At 33.4% G+C, this 17,195-nt stretch overlaps 1 protein-coding gene across 1 annotated transcript in view; it reads left to right on the top strand.

The window, feature by feature from the left end:
• The window catches only part of GRB14 (growth factor receptor bound protein 14), a 114,972-nt gene that overhangs the window by 36,761 nt on the left and 61,016 nt on the right, over window positions 1-17,195 (top strand). The window lies entirely within an intron of this gene.

The raw sequence follows: 17,195 nt of genomic DNA, 5'->3' as shown, positions 1-17,195 counted from the left end.
ACAGACCATTTTGTACAAATAGTTCACTTTGCCATTAAGTATAGATGCTCTGAGAGTTGGTAGAGGACTTGGAAACAAAATTCAAGTCTTCCAACTTAATACTAATGATAGTAACAACAACAATGATAATGATATGAGCGGCTAATATGTATAGCACATATTATTTTAATATTCTATCACTGTAAAGAAACTGAGGCACTGAGAATTAAGTGACTTAGTTAAGATCACACCATCATTAAGTGGTAGAGTTGGAGTTCAAATACAGATCATCTTTAGAGTCTCTCAATATAACCCAGACATATGGTAGTCTGAGGGTTCACTTTTTAAATGAAGGCTTTGAGTACATATATATTCTCTAAGGAAATAAGGATTAATGCTAAATCTAACATCATGATGATAGTATGAAAATGGTTTCCTAAATGTTGTTTCATCTCAGAGCCTACTATGTTACAATACATAGAGACAGAATAAAACTTCCATTTTGGGGCTGAAAATTTTCTTATTTAAAATAAAAATGTGATGGAAATTGAAATACAGTTAAACCTTTTGTAGTTTATAAATTGAATTAATTGTAATCCATTCTAAACTTTGATATTACTATAAAATTTGATTATAATGCCTAAGTGCATATGAGGTCACTTAATTGTATTAGATTCTCAGGAAGACAAAACAAGTATGATTTCCAACATCAGTAAAGAAGGAGACTCCCACGAACTGGAACTTACCCAGAATGTTTATAATCAAAATCTATGAAGTAACTATTTCAATTTTGATGTAAAAATTAGTACAATATTTTACGATTTCAAATAGTTTATTGTATGCCCTTTTACTATTTCTGCCATCTGTTTTATGTTTTTAATTTTTTTTCTTGCCTTCTTTTGGGCTAATCAAGTATTTTAAAATTATTTTACTGTTTTTCTCTATTATGTTATGGATTTATACTATTTTACTATTCCTTTTGTGGTTATCCTAGACTTTGTAACATGCATTCTTGACTCATTGAAATGATACTGTTAACCATTCCTCAGACCAGTTAACTCTATTATTGCCCTCTATCCTTTGTGTTAATGTCATATATTTTAATTCTAAATATATATATATTAAATATATAAATTAAATATATATTAAATATATAAAAATATATAAATATTAAATATATATTAAATATATAAATATATATAAATAAATATATATATATATATATATATGCCCTGTTTCCCCGAAAATAAAACCTAACTGGAAGATAAGCCCTGACATGATTTTTTCAGGGTAACATCCCCTGAACATAAGCCCTAATGTGTCTTTTGGAGCAAACCTTAATATAAGATCTGATCTTATTTTCGGGGAAACAGGCATATATATATATATATATATATCTACACACACACACATATGTGCATATATATACACACACATACACACACACATATATACACATATGTATGTGTATATATATATATATATATTTTTAACTTTGGGGGTGAATATTGGGGAACAGTGTGTTTCTCCAGGGCCCATCAGCTCCAAGTCATTGTCCTTCAGTCCAGTTGTGGAGGGCGCAGCTCAGCTCCAAGTCCAGTTGCTGTTTTCAGTCTTTAGTTGAAGGGGCGCAGTCCACCATCCCCTGTGGGAATCGAACCAGCAACCTTGTTGTTGAGAGCTCGCGCTCTAACCAACTGAGTCATCCGGCTGCCCCTCTGGCAGCTCAGTGGCAACTCATCTTCAATCTATGTAGTTGTGGAGGGTGCAGCTAGCTCACTGGCCCATGTGGGAATTGAACCGACAACCCTGTTGTTCAGAGCTCACGTTCTAACCAATTGAGCCATCCTGCCGCCCATATAAATATATTTTAAACTTAATAAGATATTAATAAGTTCACTCAAAATTCATTTTGAATTACTGATATATTTACCTTTTTCATTGCTTTACCTTGCATTCTCCATTTAAAAAAAAGTCTGGAATCAATTTTCTTTTGCTTGAAGAATTTCCTTTAATATTTATTTTAATGCTGTTCTGCTAGTGACAGATTATCTCCAGTTTTCTTTGCCTAGAAATATATTTTGAACAATATTTTCACTGGCATAAAATTCTAAATTGGCATTATTTTCTATTAACATTTTATATAGATGTCCTTTCATTGTTTTCTGACTTCTATCATTTCTGTTAAGAAAGAAGCTGTCAATCTTAATGGTTTTCAAAGATATGTTACCCCCTTAGGCATCTTCTAAGATTTTCTCATGTCTTTAGATGAGTTTACTTATTTTTATTTATTTATCTGCTTCATGTGTAGAGTGCTTCTTAATTCTTTGACTTGATGGCTTTTCTCAGTTTTGGAGTGTTTTGACCAAATGAAGAAAGTTCTTTAAATATTTTTTCCCCAATTCTTTCTCTGCTGCCCTTATGATCTTTGTTCCTTGCCTCATATGTATCTTATACTCTTTTTTTCCTTCCTTTTTGGCCTTCTTATGTTAGCCTGAATGTTCTTACTGAGGTATTTCAGTTCACTAATCTCTTTGGCTATACCCAAACTACTAGTTAGGCCAGGTTTTGAGTTTTTAAATTCACTATTGTACTTTTCAGTTCTAGGATATTCATTCTTTTTCATAGATTTGACATCTTTTGTGAATTCTCCATTTTGTCATCTATTTTCTTGAACACATTTGTTAAAATTGTTTTGAAGTTCATATTCGATAACTCCAATATCTAGATCTTTTTCTAGATGGTTTGTTCTACCTTCATCCCTCGCCCCTTCCCGATCCTGTTTCTTTGTATGTCAGTTTACTTGTTTAAATCAAATGTTGGACATTGTGTATGAAAACTTGACTAAGTTCTAGATAAAGTCATCTTCTTCTTGAGAACATTCATTCTGTCCTCTGATTGGATTGATTACTTCTGTCCATTCTTGAGAGTATCTTAGATGACCAAAGATGACTGCTACAAGGAGGAGTAGTGGGTGATATAGTTTAATGATAAAAGATTTAAAGCTAAACAATCTTAGTTAAGAGGAAGGGAGACCTATTTAAAAACAGTAATGAGGAGTAAAAAGAACCTCTGCCCATCTCTAGGTCTAGGGCCCTGAGAAGTGGGGGAGACATTAGAGCCATAGTGATGTAAGAGGGCCATATGGGGATCAGTGATCCTCTGTGATAATCAGGATGGAGTGATAATCAGTTAGAATGAAGGAGAAGTTGAGAGAAGAGGTTGAATTTTATGGGATTTTGTTCATGATTAACTGTGAGCTCCAGAGGTATAGTATTATAAAAGGAGTTCAGTAGTTGGGGAATTGTGGGTGACAAGGTAAGAGGAGGTGATATACTGATCCTCAGCAGAGAGTCTGGGGCCTGAGGGTGACCTGGGAGTCCTGGGCTGGGAGTAACTGACATAAACAGGGAAAGGGGCATAACAAGATTTGTCTAGAGGAACTCAGGCAAATAATCATTGTAAAACCATGAAGAGGGAGAATGTTTTAGCACACAATGTTCTGTTTTCCTATTAGCTATTCCAGTGTGGAAGAGGAGGTGTGTGGTCATGGGTGTCTGAAGCTTCCACTTCATTCCTCAAATTGTCTATAAGAGATGTAAATAAATAGATTAATTTGAGAGACATTTAGGAAGCAAAATTACCAGGACTTGGTGCTATGATGTATATAGGGTGTGAACAATTGGAGTATGTAAAATATCACTCCCAAATTTGTGGTTTCTGTAACTGGATGGATGGTGGTGCCATTCCCTGAGCTAAAAACACTAGAAAAGGACCAGGTTTGGATGGGAGATGTTGACATCATGAATTTATTTGGACTTTTCCAGTTTAAGGTGCTCTCATGTCATCCAAATGGGGATATTAGCCAATTAAATATATGAGTCTGTTGCTTCACAGAGATATCTGAGAAGGAGATTTATGTTTGTGTGCCTCTGCCTGTAAGGTGCTAAGTCTTTGGTCTGAATAGCCAGCCCTTTGGTCAACAGAGAGAGGCTCGCCAAGAATGTCAACATAATGCTGAAGGACAAATAGAAGGATGAAAAATGTTCATTTTACTTAGCTTCAAGGAGATCTTTGGTGAAAGAGTTGGGTTAAGACCTTTGGAGTAGAGGCCTTAGAATATATTTGAAGAAGTTTGTTGGTAACAGAAAAAAATAGATCTTTCAGCTGGGGTAGTGGGGGGTGCATTTTAGTATCTTTTGTTTTTAAATGTAGGGGCTTAAAAGCCAGAGAGAGGAATTTGGTGAACATGTTGACTATCTGAGAGAGAAGAGATCATAAAGTTTGGCTAAGAAGCTGGGACTAAAAGAGGGAGGTATGAGGTTCCTATTGTTTCTGTAACAGATCACAACAATTTTAGTTGCTTAAAACAATATACATTTTTACCTTATAATTTCAGTAATCTGAAATTAGTTCACTGAGCTAAAAGGAAGGTGTCAGCAGGGACATATTGCTTCTGCAGGTCCCATTTCCTTACATTTGCTAGCTTCTAAGGTTGCCTGCATTCCTTGGCTCTTGGACTCTCTTCACTCTGACCCTGCTTCTGTTTTTACATCTCCGTATCTCTCTCTGCTTCTGTTGACAGGTTTCCTTCTCCTGCCTCCTTCTTATAAGGACCCTTGTGAATACCTTGGGACCACCTCGGTAATTCGGGATAATCTTTCTTTAGCAAGATCCTTAACTTAATCACATCTGCAAAGTCCTTTTTACCATGGATGGTAACACGTTCATAGCTTCTGGGGATTAGGACTCGGACATTTTGCGGGGGCAACTCATAGTTGGAGGGAAAGGCTCTGGAAGAAAGGGAACATTTTCTAATTTACTTGGAAAGAAGGAAGGTAGAATGCTTGCAAGATATGGGTGATTTGTTTGTCTGACAGTGGAAATATTTTGTGGCTGATGTTTCCTATTTCCTCTTTAAAATGGAATATATTTCATTCGCTTTAGGGGAGACGCACAGATAGGAGATCCACAAAGGAAAATACCAATCTGACAACTACAGCACACCTGAATTTAGCTAATAGTTAATAAGAGCCTGCTGGGAACCTGGTGGGCTCATGGATACAAAGCTGTCAACACACAGTGTTTATTACTTTTCTGTAGGTGGAGGTTGAGGGTGTTCTGCATGACCATTTGACCAGAGGCGTTTAGAAAGGATTTCTAGGTACGAAGTTACACAAGATAACTTCATAGACAATTCAAATATTTGCTTATTGTATAAGTAATGTGGACTTCTTAAATATAATATATTTTAAAGAAATGGATACATGTATCATAGAATGCATTACATGCTAGTACCAGAGATTATTGCTCAGAAGTAAAGAATACAGTAAGAATTCTTAAGGAACTGTTGTCAATATTGAACAGTCAGAGCTCATGGCACTCTACTTTTATTAAGTACTTGACTTCTAACTTGAGCAATTTTATAGTGCTTAAATTTTAATTTTTCTATGAATACTGAATGAATTATAAAAGTTATGAAAATAAATAGATTGAAATAACCCCTTCATGATCACATCTCTCTTCAATCTCATGTTCCTCTTTAGAGATCAAGATTATTAAAAATTTGTTAGGGATTCTTTTAGGTTTTCTTCTATGGGGTTACCTATACTTTTGTGTATGTATAAAAGTATAGGTATTTTGTTTGGTTTTACACAAATGAACTCACATTAAATTACTGTTCTATAATTAAAAAAAAAATCAACAGTATGTTTGGCAGTCTTGTTTTGTTAATCCATACCTTAGCTCTATCAGTTGCTGTCTAACATATCATAGTTAATCTGTAACTATTTTCAATATATCAATTGTTTTCAACTTTTTTTCTCTTGTAAATAGTGATACAGTGAACATTCTTCCAGATGCCTTTCTAAATATTTTTGCTAATTAGTCTGAGTGTATACAACGAGGAAAGGAGTAGCTATATCGAAGGACCTGGCTTCTCAAGATTTTTATAGATGCTGCCAAATGTCCTTCCAAAATCTATTCTCATTTATTCTACTTTCGTCAGTATCTGAGAGTACCGCTGCCTTCCTAACACTTGTGCCAGCACTTGACATTATTAGTCTTTTAATTTTTTGTCCAGTAGTGAAAATGCCTTATTTTAATATGCACTTCTCTTATTACTAGTGAGATTGACTATCTTTTCCAGTTTATATATTCGGTGGTATGTTTATATGTGTGTGTGAATTGTGGGTTCATATCTGTCCTTTGTTCATTTTTTTCTTTGGGGATGTATTTATTTTTTTCTGTAAATTTTTATGACCTCTTTATGTATTCTGAAGATTAGTTCTTTTCTCTCAATCTGCCTTATATTTGAATTTTATGTATGGAGTCTTCTACTATAAACATTAAAGATATTTATGAGTTAATTTTTTCCTTTTTCTTTTTTATGGCTTGTAGGTCTTAGGAAGTTTTTCCCCACTAGATTATTCACCCATTTTTTGTTTATTTCTTCTAACATGTATGTAAATTAGTTAATTTTTAGAAATTTCTCCTTAGTTTTCTAATTTCAGAGTCCATTTTAGTGTATCATGTTAGGTAATGTTAAAAACAAAATTCCATTGAGTAAATTTGAAGCTCTTTATAAAGGGATCATGAATTGGGCAACATCCCCTCTAGCATCTAGAAGGGACTTCCCATGGGTTGTACAAAATGGAAGGTTTTTATAGGAAGAAGGGTGTGGCAGAGAGTTATTAGCAAAAGAAAAGAAAGGATCATTTTTAAAGCAGGACATCATCCTTTGAGAGGGAAGGGAAGGGCAAAGTTTTTATCATGTAGATTACCTCTTCTTTCTATTGAGGGGTATTGAGAGGGATTACCTCATTGGTGTTGACCAGAAATTTCACACTGGTTTATTAAGATTACATTTCTCTAAAGGTTGAAACTGCAATTAAGTCAGGTACTATAAGTCTAGGTTTGGTATCACGGGCGTTAGCACAAGTGATACCATTTTAGGTCTGTGCTTTTCTTTTTAACAGTAATGAATTTATATCTTTTATTTACTCATATGGGTATAGTTAGCCATTTTTGAGTGTCTTATCTTTTCTCTATTGATTTCAACTGTTGTATATACACATGTATCTGACACTTTCTTTTTAATAATTGTATGAGTACAGTTTTATAATGCATTAATTATATCAGCTATGGAAAACCCTCCTTACTGATCTTGTTCTGGTTTTCTGGGCTATAGATGCACATTTTCTTTACTCTAAAACAGTTTGGATAGCATAGAAATAATTTGTTCCTTAAAAGTTAGATAAAATTTCTCTGTAAAACAAACCATCTGGGACTCAGCCACTTTTTTGAGGAGTAGCTCTGACAACTTTCTTCTGTGGTAATTGATGTTATTTTCTGGATTCAATTTGTGTAAATTGTGTTGTCCTATAGAATTATCCGTTTGATCCAAGTTATATTTGCAAAAACTGGGATAAGTAGTTTTTTAAATATTCTTTTATTTGCTTCTTCATTTCTCTGGTATTATTTATTTTGTATATTGGCACGTTTTCCTTTTGCTCCTCTAAATTTATTTCATTAGCTATTTACTTTTTAATTTAATGATGTTTTCTGATTTTTATGTGTTAATGAATTTATTTTTATTCTTGTTTCTTAGTAGATATGTGGTTAAAGCTATGAATTACAGTATGATGGGATTTTATTTGCGACCTAAAATTTGAGCAAGTTTTTTTTTTAAAACCACTCTCTTAAAGAGAAGTTGTAATCTCTGATTTAACCTTAGAATTCATTATGCAACAGTTAAATCCATTTTAATTATATCAACCTATTTATATATTTTATATTTTTACCTACTTTTTAATCTGCTGTGCTTCATGGTTTGTGAAGGTTGGTAATAGTCTATTAATAATGAGTTCTATCTGATTCTCCTCTCTCCTATAAGGTATGGTTTACAAATGTGTATTATATGTTAGCTAGATATTCATAATCAGTATTTTTTGAATTTTGAATCACACCATTCAGCATTACAAAGTTTCCTTTATTTCTTGTTTAAAGCGTTTCTGTCCTGAATTCAATCCTGCAAAATATTGACCACTGTGTTCTTTTCTTTCTTTCCCTCTCTTCCTCTTTTCGTTCTCCATCCCTCCTTCCGTCCTTCTTTCCTTCGTATTTTCGCCCCACCACCATTCCTTTGTTTTCAAACTTTCTGAATGACTTGGTTATAGGGGTCTCTTACCCACAGAATAGAATAAAATCTGCTTTATGATTCAAATGGCAAGTTTGTTTCTTTTCAGTAGGTTAGTTTAGCTCTCTGATATTTACTGAGATAACATAAAAGTTTGTTACTAATTCTGTAATATTATTTTATAGTATATTTTTAAATTTATGGGTTTTGAAAGAAATTGTAATGTGTTCTGCTTTCTTAGCTTTATGTTCTTTTAATTAGAAAGGTTTATATTTCTGTTGTCATTATGACTAAAACTGTATGAAAACCCTTAAATCCTATTGTTTTTTAAAACATTATATATTAGTCTCATCTGAGGAACAATAATAAAATTAATATTTTTCCTCTTCCAATCCATTTTCTACCAGATAATTTTAGCATTATAGAATAACTTACTTAAATTCTCCTGTGATTTATCAGTTTTCAATAATATTGTTTTGATCTCAGTAATATTCCATGTTCTTCCTCCTTCAGCTTTCATCTTTTCTTTTTGTTTGTTTTATCATTTCTGCATTGTTAAGGCTTATATTACTTGTATTTTATTATAGCAACATAATTATATAGGGATTTATTTCCATAATTAGTTTTGGTGTTTATTCTAGTCCTTGTACTCTCAGTTTTCCAACCATCTTTTGGATGACTAGTTTAATCTTTTTAGTAAATTCCTGAAGAAGATCCCATGGGAATAAGATTTTGTGTGTTTGCATATGATCAAAACTTTTGAACATTGTCTGTTGCCTTTATAATTAATGAGTTTGGCTGGATTTAAAAATTTCATATATATTTTCTTTTCCCAAGGGTTTCATGGGCATTGTTCCATTCAATGCAGTAACTAGAAGAGGCCTCCTGAAACCTGTTGTTGGGGAGAAATACCACAACAGAGACCGATTCCCCGCCCCTTCTACTTACTAGCTACTAGAGCTTTTTTGCCTTAATATCGAAAAGATTTTTCTTTAAAATTTGAAGTCTAGTAGCTTTACTAGGATGTCTTACTCTTGACTGTCAAAATGAGTTTCTCTGGGGAACTAGGTGACCTTTTAACAGGTATTTTATTACAAAAAGTTTTCTTATATTTTATCTTTATATGTTTATTCTTTTCCATTATTTTGGTTTTCTTCTGTGGAGATTCTGCTTACATGTATATATAGATCTCCTTTACTTCTCTTTAGATAAGTGTTTCTAATACTTTTTAAATTTAAAGTAGTTTTTCTTCTTGTATCTGTCATCTGTTTATCTTAACTCTGATTTCTCTATAGATTTCAATACATAGCAATTAAATCTCTTGAGCTCTGCCAGCTGATGTTTCTTTTGATTATCTTGGTGTTTCTTCCTTATGCTCTTAATTTTCTGCTTTGTGTATAAACAGATATGATTTCATTTCATTAATTTTTATTCTTGTTTTAATGTATGATCTTAAATTTTATCTGATGTTTGGTGGTAGTAGTCCTTTTCTTGAGAGTAGTCCTCATCTGCCATTTGTTTTTCCTGTACCTTTTCTCCTTTCTTTTCATTCATAGTATGTTTGTACAGATTGGGTGATGGTTCCATTTTCTTATTATATCCAAAAGGGTTCAGTTTTTCTGGGAACATATTTATGAGAGGTTCATCAGAAAGACAGTCATGGTCCAAGTTCTAACTTTAAAAGAATTTTCTTTTTTTGTGTTAGGATTTTTCATTAATGAATTGATTAATTGATTAATTAATTAATTAATTCTTTAATTCCTCTAAGTTAATAGAATGGGAAAGTGTGAAGTTTTTCTTAATATGACTTCCCACTGCTATAGAGGTATGGTGTTCCCTGAAAAGATGGATTTCTGATCTCCTTTGGTTTCTTTGGTTATTTTTTTGTGTATATATTCATGAGGGATACTGATGAGAAATCAGATAATATTCTGATAACAGTCTGATTGTCATACCTTGCATATAAACATTAATTCTTCTCTAAGAGTGTTAAGAATTTTATTGTTTCTCTTTGAAGTGTCATATTTCCCACTATTTTTCATTCAAATTATTTAACTGTCCGTGAGCTCTTTTAATTTAAAGGCTTGTAGCTTTTATCAACTCAGAACTTCTCTTTTACCTCTTCTTTCATTTTCATTTTTTGCTCTTTCTATAACTTATATTCTATATGTGTTGATCTTTCTGGATTGTTTCTCCATGTCTTGTCTTTTCTTTGACATTTCCCTTCACATTATGTGTGACACTCTCTCAACATTAACTCCCATATTACTTATTAGTTTTTAATTTTGTTCATTATAATATCTTATATTGTCATATTTCCATACTATTTATAATATCCAAGAGTAGTGTGTTTATTTTACACAGCAGAACATTCTATTTTATCGGTGCCACAGCACCTTGAATTTTGACCTCATCTGGGGAGTCCAGTTAGAGTTTTAAAAACAATATAACTTTTATCCCTGAATTATCTTACATTTTTGGAGGAGATTTTTTTTCTTTTTTTTTTTTTTTGTTCATATTTACATCCTTTTTCATGTTGTGTGTTTTCTTCAAATGTTTATTGATACTTGGTTGTCTATCAATGTGGAATTCATTATTTAGAGATGTTAACTTTTTTTTTTCTTTTTGGTCTCTTGGAAGGTATGGGTTGCCATGGCCTCTGCATTACTTTTCTCTTAAGTATTTACATAATATTTGTAATGAGCTTCTATTTTCTCTAGGTATACTCTAAGCATAATTTCTTTAGATCTGCCTTCACTCTCATTTCTCTGATACACAAATTCTGGCTGTAATTTCATGTATTCTCATCATTATTTGCAATGACTTTGGGTCTTCCACAAATTCTTTTAGTTAATGGTCTACTGAAGGTGCCTTTCTTATATTCTCATGCAATAATAAAAAAAGAACGGATTTCTTCCTTCTTAGCAAGAAAATATTTTTTTGTTTTCCTTCTCCTCTTCCTCCTTTTTCTTGTTGTCATTTTAAGGTTTTGGGGATATGAAGAAAGGTAGGTGCTTGTTTTCTGTCTTGATCTAATCTCTCTAAAATTTTAATGACTATTTTTCTTAAGAAACCCTTAAAGTATATGAGATCTGAAGAGTTTAGACAAGATGTTTATCTCTTTATAGCCTATACTTTTGTTAATTATAACTTGTGTTGTACGCTCATATACAGGGTAAAAATAATGACTTTTGTGTGTATTTGACTACTTGATCTTGCTATTTCTTCCTCCTTGTCATCTCTGAAATCTTGACTTCCTTCTAATCTGGTAATTTGAATTTCTATTTTGGGTTTATTTAGGTATTTCTGTTTTTTTCTTTGCTTCTAGTTAGCATTCTGTGAAATAACACAGATTCAACTTCAACACTAAGGTAAAATTCACATCTTATCAAATATTGTTACCTTCGAGGACAAGAGACACTCCTCAGCATGATGTAGAACGACTATTCTTGACTGGTCCCTCCCTCCATGTTTTTCCAGACTCATCTTTGTATACGTTTTCTTTATCTGGAATTGCCTTCATTCTTGAATCCTTTGTCTACTTGGGGAACTTGTCTGCTATCTCATGGTGAAGTTCATCTCTTTCTCTTTTGTGGTTCCAAAACTTTATTTATACTCAGTTACAGAATGCAGTGTTATAATTTTTTTTTCTTAACTGTATCTGCTCTCCTATAGACAGTAGTTCCTTATTGGGCAATAATACTCCTATAAAACTATCAGGTACAGAATAACCTAGGTACTTTTTAAATACATGCCGGAACTGTAGATTGCCAATATTTATCATCAATAGGGCTTATAAGTCATTGAATAATTTCTTTGAAATACGAAATTTTATTTTAGAATTTAAATCTGTGAGAAATCCTAGAAATTCCTGTTACAAGGAAATAGCTCTCAAAACAGAGGGGGAATTAGGATAGAGGTAGATCAGATCAAGCTCATCAACTATGAAGACTGAGGCCATGTCATATACCTAGGGAAGTGAAGGGTCTTAGTAGAGTGAGACGAGCAGGTTGAAACTAGAGGTACTGAGTTCATATTTAAAGATTTAGACTATTAATTGCTATAACAAACTATTTTAAGATTTTTCTAAAACCGGTGTTCTTAGGACAACAGTTAAATTTAGCATCCACACTGCTGACCACTAACAGAACTATATAAGACAGCAACAGAATTTCCAAATGTTCCTGTGAGGAAGACTGTGTGCTTTTGTTCAAAATAAATCATAAGGCTAGCAATTGATAATATGAGAAAAGAGACTTGTCTGCCATGTAATCGGAGTGACTAGTCTTTCCACATTGATTGTGAGTGAACCTAATGCCTACTGTGTACGAAAAGCACTCTGCTAGGTATTCTGAGAGCAGCAGAGGAGATAGAAGCCTGGGTCCTATGCTTAAAGATTATATTTTTGTTAGACAACAAACTAGGGCCTAAGAAAGAATGTATTAGTTATCAAAACAATGTATTAGTAAGTACAGAGCAAGACATGAGAAATGGAAAAGTTGAAGTCCTAAAAACGTACAAAACAAGGAATGGTATAATTTAGATGGAGGAATGACTTCTTGGAGAGGTGAATTTTGATCTGAGTCTTTGAGGGAGAGGATGGACCTAGATAGGCACTGAGGTATACCAAATGGATAGCACCATAGCACAAAACACACAGGGAGAAAGTGAAGGGGCAGAGCAAGTTGTATTTTATGTAAGGCAGGAGATTGATCAGTTGGTTAGCTAAAGAAGTATTTCTAGGACTTAGTAATCAGAAAGCATTATTTTGTCTTACAACATTTTTTTTTTTCTGTACAACACCACTGGGTAGACAGTATAACAGTTAAAGAGAAGTTACCCGTTTCTACTCTCAAGGAGCCTACATTCCAAATGACTTCGAGTGCGCACACGTAGGAAACAGTAGCTGAAACTTGGCTAAACTAGTAGATGATCAAGGGAAAAGAGGCAATGAGGAAAAGTGGTTAAGGTTTGAGTCTGTAAAATAGAATGAAATAATGCCTGCTTTACGGGTGGTTAGAATAAAATGAAATAATATGTGTAAAGTACCTAACACTTAATAGGCAAATGATATATGTTTGTTGTCTCTCCCTCCTTCTTTACCTCTCAATTTTAAGGTAACGAGTGCCAAAAAAAAAAAAGAGATACTTAAAGGATGCATGATCAATGAAACTTCTAGAAGATGTGTCGCTTATCTTGGGCCTGGAAAGATTTGTGGCGTTTAGTTAGAGAATATTATAAATAAGAGGTGGGAATACAGAATGTGCTTTTGAGAGCTCCAAGAAGGTTTTGTTGATATTGACTGGGAGAAGCGGTTTGCAAGGCCGGCTTGGTCCTTCTGGCTGGATCCCACCTTGTACACTACATATATTTTGAATGATTGTTTACATGTTACCGTGTGTCAGAGCCTTTGATAAACAGGAATCAGGAATTGATCTTCTTTGAATTCCCCATAGCAAACAGCGTAGTATTTTATACATAGTAAGACCCTCAATACACATTTATTAAATGAGTGTAAACAAACAAATATTTAGGTACATCAGAAACAAGGGCGATTAAAGGTGACATTTTATGCTAATGTAGTATCAAATTATGCAGCACAATGTGGGAGAGAATATTGTAGAGTGGAATAGTGGAGTGGCTTGGAGATGGCCAGATGCAGTTTTCCCCTGGGCTTATTGGTTTATGTACTTCGTGAACTTGGGCGAGTTCTTTCGCAATATGTACTTCTATCTGATGCCATTTCTTTCTTTTCTTTTTCTTTTTTTAAAAATTTTTATAAACATTTTTTTGAGCCAAACAGAGAATACACCTGGAAGCACGATCTCAACAGATTGAGATAAATGTTTCAGAGAATAACAGTTTGCAGGTGTGTTTTTTTTATATATATACATTTGAGATTAAGGGTGGAATGTAAGGAAGATTACATGAAGGTAAGAGGAAGCAACCTGGGAATGGGATTACGGGATAGTTAAGGTTATGTGCTGTCTTGAGGGTGGTTAGGGTTTAATTTTAAAGGTATGTTAGATGCACAAAAATAATGGACAGGGGCTGCTTAAGGCAAAGATAAACGTATTACTAAAAAGTTATATGCCTGGGCATGACTACCTACCATGACCTACCCAGTTAGGAATTTATGTAACCCTGTGAGGTTACTTTTCATAGAACCCCCCTTTTTTGTCAACTACAGGACCCCTTTTTGGTCACAAATGAATTCGAAGGATGCATTGCTGACCAACCTAGGAAGTGAGGCCACTTCTCAGCTGTCCACTCTTCTGGCCTTCTTTTCCTCATCTATTGAATAGGTAGTACCTACCTCATAAGACTTGTGAAGATTAAATGTAAACTAGCTCAGTGCCTGGCTCATATTGGGTGCTCACATAAATATTATTAATAATCATAATAATCATAACAAGTTATGCTTGTTATTTTTAATTCACATTGAAACCTTGACGTGTATATTTTGGGTGGTAAAATTAACCCTTACTCTTTCAAAATATTTAGGAAAAAGCAAAATAATGGACAGTGCTATTCTATAATACTTCATTGTTGACCCTGCTATGTTAAGTTTAAAGACCTGTTGTCAAAATTTCATTTTTGGAAATAAAAACCTGTGACACAGTCTAAGGAGAATGCATTTTAGTCCCTATTCTCTGCAATAGGAGCTCAAGGAGTGTTTTTTCAGCATCTGCTTGCAGCTCTTCTGGGCCTTATACAAACTTAATTTCCCTGATTCTTGTAGCATTTCCATAATTGTTGGCCATAACTTTTTATCCCCATTTTGCAGCAGCTGAGGAAATGAAGGGTCAGGTGACAAGATGAGTGAGTGTGAAAGTCATTTATAATAATGATAGAAAATAATAGACTACAGTTAAATTTTGAATCAGTATCTACAAAAGCTAGGAAGATAAAGCAGGGTCAATATGAACACTGGAAGGATTATTGAAAAATGAGACTCCCTATCTTAAGTGTGAATGTCATCTCATTCGTTTTTCAGCCTGTTAACTATGAAAAGTGTAAGTTTCATTTTTCAAAGGCTGCATTTTACTTTTCGTGATTTTCACTGAAAACTTACGAACTTCATTATTCTAGTGTTCCAAAGATACGACTTAAGACACTTTAGCAGTTAGTTGTCGGTCAAATGTTTTTTAAGACCTTACAGGGCAGACATATTGTGCAATAAATACAGACATAAAAATGGACATTGTTTTGACTTGAAGGATTCATTTTAGTGTTTAAAAAGCCCTATAGTGTGATTGTGAAACAGCAGCTTTGATTTTCACACACCTGAATTCAAACCTTGGATTCGGCTATGAGAACCCCACTTTATTTCCATTTCATTTATCAAGTTCTGCATATTCTTTCTCCCTTATTACATTTCAAAGCAAATGTCATTTCTTCCTTGAAGCCTGCCGCAATGTCACCATCTGATGTGTAGTTTCTTCTATTATGGTGTACCCCTGGAACATGGCGTTTAATCACAATTAGACTCACTTAGCCCACTACTGAGTGTGATTTTTTAAAATTTAAAAGCAAATAACTCTATTCCACTATGAGACAATGACCATATCTTGTTCATCAATATCTTCTTACCACCTAACACAGTACCTGGCACAATGTAGGTATTTTGCTTCATGAGTTTGTGAGGGGAATTGCTTTGATTATGGTGGACCTCATTTTTGAGACCAGAGATAACACTTCTTTGTAATGTTCAAAGACTAAATTGAGAAAAGAAGAAAGAAAAAGCCAAGTGTTAAAATAATCTTGAAATTATGTAGTTACTGTAGGCTTTGTTATTTTTGGCCTGCTAAAAAGTGACTCAAGGTTAAGCTAGACTCTTTTACTTCACAAATGAGCCCTCTCCTTCCAGTGTTAATAGATTTTTGTTGGTAGTTTTATTTTAAAAGACCATGATGAACCTAACTGAATAAGGATCAAATGAATGCCCCCAACCGAGATCTGTCCATGACTTTTTATATTAAGTGAATTTTCTCCCCCCTGGCTACCATTGTGAGTCACTGTAGGTTTTAAAATTCAAAGTAAGGAACACTAGAGTTTGTAGTGCGTACTGTTCCTGTTTTTCTTTTTCTTTTTTTTTTTTTTTTTTTTGAGGAATATGAGATCACCACACATGTAAAACACACCCAAGAGTAAAGCAGTAAAGGGAACCCTGTCTAATAGTCATCTAGATAATGAAGTGGAAAGTTTGTGTCTGAGTTGCTCAGAATCTTCCATTTGCCTTGTGACGACAACAATCATGGTGCAATCTAGAAATTACGAGGCAGTCCCCTCATGCTGAAGGCTTTGGGGTTTCCACCGGTCAAGTTGAAGAGCACTGAGGAGGTGCTTATTGAAATGTCAGTTCAGGAAGGATTTTATAATGACAAACACTCAGATTAGCTTTAATATTGCAATATCTTTTTATCATTTTTGAGTGTTTCTTTTAGTCTTTATTTAAACTTTATTGAAAGTTTTCTTATCAGGAAGCAATGCTTAGTTGTGACCCTCCTTCAACTCCTTAAAACAGAATACAGTTTTTAGTTATTGTGAGAAAAAAGGCAACATGGTCATTAAAATTTTGAGATTGCTTTGAGCAGTGATTATTGTTTAAATCTTTTTAATGCAATGAAATATGCTAAATTATACAGATCTGTGCTTTTTAAAAACATAAGCATTTGAGATTCATATATTACAGTTTAATATTTACAATTATTATTTAGGTTGATTGTTCAGATAACATTCAAAAGGAATATTTAAGTGTGTAACCTCAAGGATAGCTGAAAGATCCATAATGCAAAACTTTTAGCTATTTAGGAAATGAAATGCCTATATGTATATTAGAAATCTTTTATTATAATATGTAAATTTACACTTTTTGTCCAAATCTAACTTCAGGATTATTTTTTGTGCCTCATATAATATATTCCAATTGACTCATATATCAATTTTTTTGAGTAGCATAAGTAAATTTAGTTCATCTGCCTATTTATATACTTTAAATAGACCAGTGTAAACAGATTCTTATCTTCCATATGTTGAAATGTTTTAGTAAAGTAAAGACAAAACTGCCTAGTCAACA

Source organism: Rhinolophus hipposideros, assembly GCF_964194185.1.
Source record: "Rhinolophus hipposideros genome assembly, chromosome: 6".
Classification (NCBI taxonomy): domain Eukaryota; kingdom Metazoa; phylum Chordata; class Mammalia; order Chiroptera; family Rhinolophidae; genus Rhinolophus; species Rhinolophus hipposideros.
Note: the sequence above shows the minus strand (reverse complement) of the source record. Positions and strands in the feature narration are given on the sequence as shown.